Genomic DNA, 10,321 nt, shown 5'->3' with positions numbered 1-10,321 from the left:
AGATGCTTTGATTATTACTATTACTTTGCCAATATCTTTTCTCTATTCATCCGTACAGCTAAGTTATTTTTTAAAAAGATATGATTTGAAGAACAACCTGGCAATATGTACCTCAATGTTTGCCTCATCTGATTTTACGTTTTTATTATTTTATTTTATTTTTTAAAAAATCTGAAGACAACCTACAGCAACGGAAAGTGTCAAGTCTGTAACGTTCTCTTTATTTTATTTTAAAAAAAGAAACATTTGCTATTTCCAGGCATTCCACAGGCTTTCCCAGAAAACAAAACAGTGGTTGGCTCCAGTCAGTATTTTGTTTAGATATGTGCCCACTTACTGAGAATAAAAAGAATTCAACTACTGGCAAACATCTGTTTTGTAATTGGCCATGTCACTTCTCCAAAACATGGCGATTTCAAAAGAATGTCCACAACACACACTGAGAATACAAAATTTGCTCATGGGTATAATTTTGATATCTCTCAGCTAATATGGTACATTGCAACAATGAACATTTCTTTCTTTGTATTTTTATTTATATGGAAATCAATATTCATCCTTAAAGGGTAATTTGGATGTTTGATTAAGCTAAAAACAAAGCAACCAACATTAGGGCTCACTGATAACTAAAAACCATGCTAAGTTATTAATCATAATAATATCAACCAAGAACCATAGCAGTGTTAACCCAGGGTTTTTTTTTTTAAACAATACAGATACACTGGATTTCAGATGCACAAATAGAATTTTAATCTATTCTAGACTTCTGAGATTGTCTCATGCAAACAACCAGACCTAGGGGAGGAAAGTTCAAAGTAGATAATTTATTATTACTGCCTATAATACAGGAATCTCTCCAAACTGGCAATATTTGCCTGAGAAAGACTATATAAAGCTCTAAGGTTTTTAAATGGGGGGTAGTTTCAGATATAGCCTTCTTGCATTTATGTAGTGAGCCCAGGGTCCTAGACGGATTCCTTACTTGAACCTTCCTCCCATCTGGGATGGTTGCTGTCCAACAAAGATATCATTTTTTTGAAGTAAAGCTCCCCTCAAGCTGAGTTCACTTTCTAGTTTATATATTATATAAACTATAAACTATAAACTATATATATGCCGAAGGAGTTGATATAATCTTCAAAGAGATAGTGGTGAGAAAGATAAAAGATACTATACGAAGTTATCCATGGGCATGTCCCTGGTCCAACACCTCAAAGCCACAGGACATGAAATTGATTTTAAAAATACCAGAACTATCGCCAAGGCCGAACACTTCAACAGCAGAATAATCAGAGAGGCCATAAAGATGGAAAAACGCCCACACAGCATGAACAAACGAGATGACACCTCCCGCCTTCCAGCCATTTGGAAGCCCGCCCTCATGAACAGACGAGTACCTAACATGAAGAAGGACACCAGACCCACACCCATGAGAGCCACACAAGATGCCACCACCACACTTCCATGTAGAAAACAGACTCACACCCACTCAGAAGATGAGACACGACCATGGACCAGAAGCTGCACGGCAGCTGCATCACTACCCACTTCGGACCCCTCCAAGCCATACATGAAGCAAACCGACACCCACTATGAAGATGCAGCGCGACCACGAACTCGAAGCCAAACAGCAAGATCACAGCTCACCGGCTCGAATCCCCCAGCAACTAAGACTAACCTGAGCACAACCAAGCCCCCACCTGAACAGAACACGCCTCCAACCAATCAGAACACGGCTAACCCCAACCAATCAGAGCACAGCCAAACCCCTACCAATGAGAACACACCCCACCCAGTCAGAACACAGCCAAGCCCCACCCAGTCAGGTCCCACCCCACTGGCAGTTAAAGGAAGAAGCAGCTGCAATCTCACATCACTCTGAGATGCACAGAGCCGGAGACAGAAGCCTGAAGATGATGAATGAGACTTCATCGAAACGTTGCCTAGATACTTGAATCTTACGCGGGAGAAAACCCGAACAACCAAAGATCCATATATATATATATATATATATATATATATATATATATGTGTGTGTGTGTGTGTGTGTGTGTGTGTGTGTGTACACACATATACATATACATATACATATACATATACATATACATATATATATATATATATATATATATATATATATATATATATATATATGGATCTTTGGTTGTTCGGGTTTTCTCCCGCGTAAGATTCAAGTATCTAGGCAACGTTCGATGAAGTCTCATTCATCATCTTCAGGCTTCTGTCTCCGGCTCTGTGCTTCTCAGAGTAATGGAGATTGCAGCTGCTTCCTCCTTTTAACTGCCAGTGGGGTGGGACTTGATTGGGTGGGGCTTGGCTGTGTTCTGATTGGGTGGGGGTGTGTTCTCATTGGTAGGGGGTTTGGCTGTGTTCTGATTGGTTGGGGGTTACGTGTTCTGATTGGTTGGAGGCGTGTTCTGTTCAGGTGGGGGCTTGGTTGTGCTCAGGTTAGTCTTAGTTGCTGGGGATTTGAGCTGGTGAGCTGTGATCTTGCTGTTTGGCTTCGAGTTCGTGGTCGTGCTGCATCTTCATAGTGTGCTGTCGGTTTGCTTCATGTATGGCTCGGAGGGGTTTGAAGTGGGTAGTGATGCAGCTGCAGTGCAGCTTCTGGTCCATGGTCGTGTCTCATCTTCTGAGTGGGTGTGAGTCTGTTTTCTACATGGAAGTGTGGTGGTGGCATCTTGTGTGGCTCTCATGGGTGTGGGTCTGGTGTCCTTCTCCATGTTAGGTACTGCCTGTTCATGAGGGCGGGTTTCCAAATGGCTGGAAGGCGGAGGTGTCATCTCGCTTTGTTCATGCTGTATGGGCGTTTTTCATCTCTATGGCTTCTCTGATTATTCTGCTGTTGAAGTGTTCGGTTTTGGCGATGGTTCTGGTATTTTTAAAATCAATTTCATGTCCTGTGGCTTTGAGGTGTTGGACCAGGGAAGAGGTCGTTTCTTCTTTTTTGATTGAGTCACACAAGCCCCCACCTGAACAGAACACGCCTCCAACCAATCAGAACACGGCTAACCCCCCAACCAATCAGAACACAGCCAAACCCCCTACCAATGAGAACACACCCCACCCAATCAGAACACAGCCAAGCCCCCACCCAATCAAGTCCCACCCCCACTGGCAGTTAAAAGGAGGAAGCAGCTGCAATCTCCATTACTCTGAGAAGCACAGAGCCGGAGACAGAAGCCTGAAGATGATGAATGAGACTTCATCGAAACGTTGCCTAGATACTTCGAATCTTACGCGGGAGAAAACCCGAACAACCAAAGATCCACATACAAATACCCGCGAGAACCTCAGAAATATATATGGATCTTTGGTTATTCGGGTTTTCTCCCACGTAAGATTGGCAGTATCTAGGCAACGTTTCGATGAAGTCTCATTCATCATCTTCAGGCTTCTTTCTTCGGCTCTGTGCTTCTCAGAGTGATGTGAGATTGCAGCTGCTTCTTCCTTTTAACTGCTAGTGGGGGTGTGACTTGATTGGGTGGGGGCTTGGCTGTGTTCTGTGTTCTGTGTTCATGAAGCAAACCGACACCCACTATGAAGATGCAGCACGACCACGAACTCGAAGCCAAACAGCAAGATCACAGCTCACCAGCTCAAATCCCCCAGCAACTAAGACTAACCTGAGCACAACCAAGCCCCCACCTGAACAGAACACGCCTCCAGCCAATCAGAACACAGCCAAACCCCCTACCAATGAGAACACACCCCCACCCAATCAGAACACAGCCAAGCCCCCACCCAATCAAGTCACACCCCCACTAGCAGTTAAAAGGAAGAAGCAGCTGCAATCTCACATCACTCTGAGAAGCACAGAGCTGAAGAAAGAAGCCTGAAGATGATGAATGAGACTTCATCGAAACATTGCCTAGATACTGCCAATCTTACGCGGGAGAAAACCCGAATAACCAAAGATCCACATATATATATTATAGTCAAGTATATATTTACTTAGTTCACTAAACTAGCATTAGCATATTTGAATTATGCCATAAATTTTACAGCAAGGACCTTCAAACTTGACAAGTTTAAGACTTGTGGACTTCAACTCCCAGAATTCCTGAGCTAAAATGACTGGAGGAGGAATTCTGGGAGTTGAAGTCCACACATCTTAAAGCTGTCAAGTTGAAGAACCCTGTCTTACAGACACGTGTTATTCTGCAGTACTTCTCGACTTCAGTTCTTAACAGCTTTAGCAACTTAGCCAGTATCAAGGAAATATGGAATCCTGGTCCAAAGCAATGGAAAATTTACAGATTTCTTTCCCTTGTCCTATATCAGTATATATAAAGGTACTTCGTGTAGTTTCCCCAGGAATAACCAAAAGTATTCTGCATCTCCTCATTCAGAGCTGTTGAGTGATTTTTCTGTCTGAGACAAAGTGGTATCCTTTCTTCCATTCCATAAACCAAACACAATTGCTGCCTGAATTTTAGTTTATTTCTGACAATGGATGGTGCCCTCTTTGTACTATACAAAGTTAGCACCCACCCCTCTCCTAGAAAAATGAAATATCCTAGGAAATATTAAAAAGGCAGAATAGTTCCCCTAAAAGTAGAAACTCACCCCCCCACACACACACCTTTGCTAATGAGCCATTAAGGCCTGGGCCAGAGTATTCTACATAACAAAGGCTTCTACCCATCTCACCACCTGGCCTGGGAAGATTGCATCAGCCAGCACTCAGGGGAAGCCATGTGGTCCAGACAAAGCCTACAAAGTTAGCTAAGACCCCCGTTCCTGGGAGTCTGACAACCAATGGGATACATTTTTTACACAGGAACAGGAAACACTAAGGTGGGGCCCAACAGAGGGTATATAAGGGTCTCTCAGCATCTTGGTTCTTCTTTTCTTTCACCCAACATCTTGAAGCATGTGATCATCCCTTTTCACTTTGGAGCTCCAAGCCATGTGGTCCTGTCCACCATTAAACCGTCTTTCCAAACAGCCTCCATGTTTCCAGTGTCTTTCCCCCCCCCGCTTGGAACTGAACCCAGAAGGATAATTCTTCCAACAGTACCATTGAAGAGCATTAAAAGCACTGGCCAGACTGTAAGGTACATTGAGTTTTGTCCTCTTAATACAGGGATCCCCCACTACTGACCCACGGCCCACTGACAGGACATGGCTGGTTTGGAAGTGGGGTATGCACACACACAGGCTGGCCCACTGCTTTCATGGGCCAGTTTCCCCCACCCCGCCAGGCTGCTAAGCCATAAGAGCTGGAGACAGCTGCTCTAATACCTTGTCATCTCCATTCAGTATCTGTCACCAAAGTTAGCTACCTCCCTGTCTAATGTTTGGACTGGCCCACTTGTTCCCTCTCTTTTTTTCCCCCCCGTAGGGTTTGACCCTGTTGACACTAGAAACAGAAATTAGAGCTAATTGTACCTTCTGAAGAATATAAAGCACTTATTTGCAATGCTGTTTTCTCACTGCTAATCAGAGGCAAATTAAGTCATGACTGGTCTTGAACATCACCGATATTTTTAAAATATTAATATAGCTTAAAATGAACATTTGTAAGGTTAGAATAATATTATTGCAAGTTAAATAAATGAAAACACTCTGAACACCAGTACCTAAAACGTACTAGGATTCTGTATGTTATCTGGTCATTTCACACACATTCACAAACCTCCCTGGAATTTTGTGAAAGGATGTTTTACGGTTGTGGGCTGGAATCAGCTCCAGTGACTAAAAACTATTCTGTGATTTTAAATTTGCCGTGCCTTTTTCATATAAGAAAGCACTTAGTGTTGATTTCCATGTGAATAAAAACAGAAAGAAACGTTTCATTGTTCTATGTCAAAACGGTGCCACTAGATGTCACAATTGGATCTTCTTTACAATATTTCTACTGAGGTTAAAAGCATAATATTGAATAAGTGCACACAATTTGAAGGACTTTGAAGATCAGATCAAGCTTGCAACACATGAACCATACAGACTGAGTGCATGCATGACTGTCCGTCTATTTTCATCCGTTCTTTGGGGAAACCCAAAATAGCCATAGTTCATTCCATACAGTGGTGGGATTCAACATTTTTTTACTACTGGTTCCGTGGGCGTGGCTTAGTGGGCATGGCAGGGGAAGGACACTGTAAAATCTCCAGTCAGAGGTGGTATTTGCCGGTTCTCCAAACTACTCAAAAATTTCCACTACAGGTTTTCCAGAACTGGTCGGAACCTGCTGAATACCATTTCTGATTCCATAAGGGAATGGGAGAAGGCCTGCTGCACTATAACCCTCTTCATGTCTGAATATTGCAGTTTGTGTGAAGAATGTTCCACGTTATTCACATTATCGCTGGATTAAAGTTGCATTGCTCAGCCTACCTATTAGGCATATATTTACTTATTTTATTTTATTTTAATTATTTTATTTGTTTATCAAGCATTGTACAAGATAAAAAGTATGAATATAAACAGGAACAAAGGAAGTAAATATAGAAAAATGGGGTCAGTAAGACAGGGATGGTAGGCACGCTGGTGCGCTTATGCACACTCCCTTTAAGAACCTCTTAAGAATGGGAATTCTACTTTAATTGTTAATACTTAAGAATTCTTAAGTATTTTAGTCATGCCCCATACTGCACGTTTCTGCATCGGCAAGGATAATTGCAGTCAACAGGCCTGAGTATTAAACGGCTGTTTGTATATAAACTTCTATGTGATCGGGACTCCTGTATGGCTATTCCCTGTTCTGACTCTGCTCGGTCCATTTCGTCCCCCCAGTTTTGTGTAGTTCAGAAATAGCAAGAAGACATTTCAGCTACACCTTACCAGAATGATCACTTTCCCAACCCCAAGCCTCACCAATAGTTTTGCATTCCTTGCAAATTATTCTCTCCTTCCAGCTGTGCAAAAGTGCCTCCTGAATTTCTTTGGCTAGATCTAAACCACTTACGGAATGTTATAATATAAATATATGATAAAATTAAGCTATGTGTCTACCTGGCAAATGTTACTCGATACAAAAACATCTACTAGAGTTAACTAACTGATCAATTTACTTTTACCAGGCAGCTCCTTCTCTGCTAGCTTTTGACAAACCTTAATATTCTCTTTTTTTACACCTAACCAAGGTGAGTTTTCTGGTCTGCTGTACAGAAATGCCCAATGACTCCTATACCCATACCTACCCTTCCTCCTCCTCCTCTTCCCACTTCTTTAGCTAACACCCATTTTATTCTTCTCAGCAACCTTCCCACTTTGTACAAACTAATCTGGGTTTCCCTGGGTTTTATTAAAACCAACACCCAAGTTCAAGAGCAAATGGCTAGCTAAGCCCCTTTCAGTCCTTTAGCTGCAAGCCACCACTTCCATTTCCAACTCTTTTCCCCCTGAAGGTCTCTTTCCCAGAGCTCCCACTTTCTAATGCCAGCCCAGCACTCAGTACTGAGATTAGCCACCTGCACCTGCTCTTCGGCTGTGAGAGTTCTTCTGAGAATGTAAACTAGCCTCTATTCTCAGCTCCTTATCAGCTAAGCAAGTGCAAACTTTTTATGTCATCTGCCTGGATAACATGTGAAGTAAAATGATATAGGAGAAACTAGGCTGATCACAAGCCATCGGCAGAGTTGGAAGAAAAGTCCGTCTGGGTTCAGTTCCAAGTGGGAAGAAAGACAATGGAAACATGGAAGCTGTTTGGAAAGATGGTTTAATGGTGGATAGGGCCACATGGTTTGAAGTCCTGGGTAATAGAGCACATGAGAGGGAAGGGGAGGGGGAGGAGAGGGAGGGGGAGAGAGAGAGAAACTCTCTTGGGCTTTGAGCTTGCTTCCCTTTCCTGTGGGAAGGGTATTCTGGGGCCATGCAGGGGTAACTTTGTAGGTTGTCTTGAGTCCCAAGCTTGGTTGAATCTTGCTGGGTGATGTAATGAAGAGGCTTTGGGCAATTCCTATTATGGCTTAATGGCTTTGTCCTGGTTTGGATCTTGAGTGAGGGCTAATCCTATCATCCTGGAGCTGAAGATCTTTTGTCTTGTAAATAAGCTGTCACCAAAATATCTGCTGGGGCTGAGTTTCTCTGTCCCTTAAGATTTCTATTTCTCTTGAAGGGGAAATATTCTGCCTTTTTAATATTTCCTAGACTATTTCTTTCTTCTAGGAGACGGGTGGGTGCTAACTTTCTACAGCAGGCTGCAATAATTAGTTTTATGTATCTGTTTGGTATTAACCAGTGGCTGGTTGGATTTCAGGAGCAGAGTCCTTGGAGACTTAACTCCTTGACAGCTAAAACCATCCAAATAAATAATCAGCAGTCTTATAACACATTTTGTGATAGTTTTCTTTATCAATAAGGAACAGGGGGTCTCTGAGAGACAAATCATTCTTTCACCCATCCTTCAAAATTCTCTCTGAATTTATCTAAATACACTTGGGATTTTCCTGGGGTTTCCCATCCTTGATCTAAGTCAAAATAACCTGCTAACAATGAGTTATACCACAACATATAAATATAAACATGCAGGTACATATTTGCGCTGTGGTAAACCAAGAGACTAATTTTGTCTCCATAATCTTCTCTAGCAACATGATGGCAGAGTCTAATCACGTCCCCTACAATGTTACATCTGGTCCAGTGTAATTTGAGTGTAACTTGTTAGTAATAACTCAGTACCAGAGAAAATTGACCAATCTCTCAACTGACAGTGAGGACGATTAACCAGTGGAACAGCTTGCTTCATAAGAGTTGTGGGTGCTCCATCATTGGAAGTTTTCCAGAAAAGATAGGACAACCGTTTGTCTGGAGTGCTATAAGGATTCGTCCCGTAGGATGAAAGAGGTTAGACGAGAAGATTTTATCCCTTCCAGTCCTATGATTTTATGATTACTTGAACTTTTCTTGGCATGAATACATTCACATTCAGGATTTATTTCCTTATTTATATCTCAGTTTGTAGTTAATTTCATCTGCAATTTGGAAGAGGCAAACCAAAGTATTTTCTGTAATTTCCAGCTTGGTATTGTACTAATGAAAGGTATCATCTATTATATTGTTCCCCGACTCCCTTGCTCTCTTATTACAACTGTTTGGAGTTACATTTTTCCAAGAACCATGAAAGCACCTCCTCTGTTGCCCTCATTTTTAAAATCCAAAGGTTGCTGCAATGGTGACCTGGTGATCTGTTGTTTCTCCGGAGGAACACTGAGATGGGAAGCGTTTAAATTTACAGTTTTAGAAAATGGTTAAGCATCGGATTGAATTTGACCAGATGTCTGCTGATCCTTCATAATTTTCCCAGAACATACATTTATATTTGATATGATAGATTATCCTGTTTCTTCTAATTTTTCCTGATTACTTTTGCCTGGCAAAGGTGTTATGTTTTTGCCCCTCCTTGTATTTCAAAATACACTGATGTTTTCCCTGTATTTAGAACAGTGAGAAGTTCAGCAGATTGTTTAATTTAGAGTTATATTTTTATATTAATGCATCAGTAGGTGCAGGCTAAGACAAAAAGCTTTGCTCTGCATGCTCTCTCTCTCTCTCACTCACACACACACATGCACCATACAACCACATATACAATCACACACACAATACATGAGGCAGGTTAGGGTGACTCTTAAAAGGATGCAAACAGTAAAGAGTCTGTTCATGGAACTCTCACTTATATAATTAAATTTTGGCATTTGCTTTTAAAAGGAGATTGAGGAGGATCCGAACAATTGCAAACCTACCCATGTTTTCTATGGAGTGTTCTATAGGCAAATATGTACACACTGGGTTTATTTATTTAATCATTCATTCAATATAGCCACCATCTCACATAAGTGACTCTGAGTGAAGCACAATAGTAAAAACAGCTTCAAAGGTTCAACAAATCAATACGAAACAAACATAAGTCACATAACAAACCGATCCATAAAAACCACATTAGAGCTCAAAAAGCATTCGTAAACAGCAGCAAATCCAATTGAAACGTCACATTCGAACAAGAATTGTAAATATCCTTCATCGCCCTCAAAGCCCCAGGCGTGAGGGCAATGTCACATCTTCAGAGCTTTCTGAAGACCCACAAGATCAGGGTCGATCTAACCTCTGGGGGAAAAGATATTTCAGAGGGTGGGATCTCTCTTCCTAAGTTCCCTCAGATGACACCCTGCTTTGTAGACAGGACCCATAGCACGCCTCTCATGCCAAACCTGACCGGACAAAAAGATGTAAACAGAAAGAGGTGATTCCCCCCCCGCTCCCCAATATTCCAAAGTATTTGAGGGACAGGGGGTCAACTTATTTTCTAAAGCACCAGAAGACAAGAAACTAATCAAGGAGAGAAACAAACTGG

The sequence above is a fragment of the Pseudonaja textilis genome, chromosome 3, assembly GCF_049901715.1.
Source record: "Pseudonaja textilis isolate UNSWEBS1 chromosome 3, rPseTex1.2, whole genome shotgun sequence".
Lineage (NCBI taxonomy): Eukaryota > Metazoa > Chordata > Lepidosauria > Squamata > Elapidae > Pseudonaja > Pseudonaja textilis.
Note: the sequence above shows the minus strand (reverse complement) of the source record.